Here is a 1,827-nt window from a genome sequence, read left to right as displayed (position 1 = left end):
CAAGACTCGTGGTTGGAAGCCAGTTGACAGACGAATCCAATGAAAAATTATGTTTGTTATCTGGCTATTTTGGTTCATCAACAATGTGTTCGCTATATTTCCCCTCCCCGGTAGCGCCAGGCTACAGGAAACTATGGGCTAGAACGTTGCTTGCTGTTCTTGTTTGATCTGTGCGAACTTTGTTTTTGGTCAGCTATGTGTTGTATCTGTGCTGCTACTAGTAGTTTGGTTCGGTCAGGTTCTGGTCCTTCATAGCTGATAGTTGTGTGCCTTGTCGGCTTTAAATTTCTGGGTGTTCCTATGGTCTTATGGTCTTGTAAGAACTTATGTCTCTTTCTATTTCGTAATGAAATAGGAGGTTATCCCCTCTGTCAAAAAAAAAGCAATGTCCTAGCAGATATATAGTCTATGAGGACGATCCTAAAGCTGGGTTGTTTGGTTTGGGATCTAAGTGTTCTGGCTAAACATTACAGTACTCTGTTGGATTGTTTGTGTGAGCGTTAGACTGTTCCTTAGAATGGTCTCACGTGTGCAAAAGACTTGGCCATTTTCTTTAGTGTCTTCGAGGATGATCCAGTACTCTAGTGAGGGTCTGCGAGTGCAATTTCTAAGAGCAAGGTGCTCTCGAGTTAGAAAAGGATATTTGAATATTTTTTTGTTGATCCAAAGGTCTCGTCAATGGTGAAAGGACCTAGATGGATGGAGGTGGATGAATAATGTACACTAAGTTTGTCTACAAAATGCAGATACTATAGCGAAGTGATTAGAAAAAACATGAGGTCATAATACCTTCTACTTTGCACTAGCACTAATTCATTCAAGCAAGCCTCCAACACAAGTCTAGGAGCTTAATTTCTATTCTATATCTCTCAAACAAAACAAGCTACAAGCTGAAGCTCCGTGTAGAGCGTGCGGCTCGTCGAGCTCGTCGCAGGCGCAGCAGGAAGCGACCATCGAGCTCGAGTACCAGCAAGCTGGAGGTTGAGCCGCTGTAGAGTGGAGGCTGGATCCGAGTCGCCGATGAGACATCACGGGGGCCCTGGCGAATCCATGGAGGGCGGCGGTGCGCAGGCAGGGAAGTCGCCGGATCCCAGACCCGTAGAGAGTGTGTGGCTCGTCGAGCTCGTCGCTAGCGTAGCGGGCAGTGGCCGTCAAGCTCGAGCACCAGCAGGCAGCACCGCAGCAGCACGAGCAAAGCGAGCGCCACCCGCCATCGCTAGTGATTGAGGGAGGCTAGGAGCAGAGAGACCATCCATAGGCAACACTCAGCAGTCAGCACTCGACGGCACATGCCAAATCAGGTGTCATTGGGCTAGTTTTTGGGCTAAAAAACCTAAGTATAAACTGGTGTTTTGAGCCACATCCACGACCCAGGTGGCCCGAGGCCCAAATCCGCCCTTGAATAGCAAGTGACTAGAGAGCAAACCAAGTGCAAAAGAGAGGTGTGCACGGGAAGAGAAAGGTTGTGGGAGTCCAGTCATGCCCTAATACAAGTAACTCTCATTAACCAATTCTTCAGTCGACTACAGTTAGTTAATCCACATCAGCTACACTAGGGGGTGACGGGAATTAACTAACTCTCGTCGGCTTGGGGTTGGCCGATGAGAGTTATCCTATTCCCGTCGGGTAGCCTAAAAAACCACGAGAATTATTTTAGCCGACGAAAATCTTCGTAATTTCTATTGTGGTTGCTTGTTGACAACCTGCGTCCTTGTTTTGATGAGATGGTTCATGTGCTAATTGGCCTCGGACATCAAACCCATGACTTGAGTGCCGCCAGATCTACTCAAGAGGTGCACTTCAACTAGCCACATTTCCACTACAGTG

This window comes from Zea mays, chromosome 3 (assembly GCF_902167145.1).
Source record: "Zea mays cultivar B73 chromosome 3, Zm-B73-REFERENCE-NAM-5.0, whole genome shotgun sequence".
Taxonomy (NCBI): domain Eukaryota; kingdom Viridiplantae; phylum Streptophyta; class Magnoliopsida; order Poales; family Poaceae; genus Zea; species Zea mays.
Note: the sequence above shows the minus strand (reverse complement) of the source record.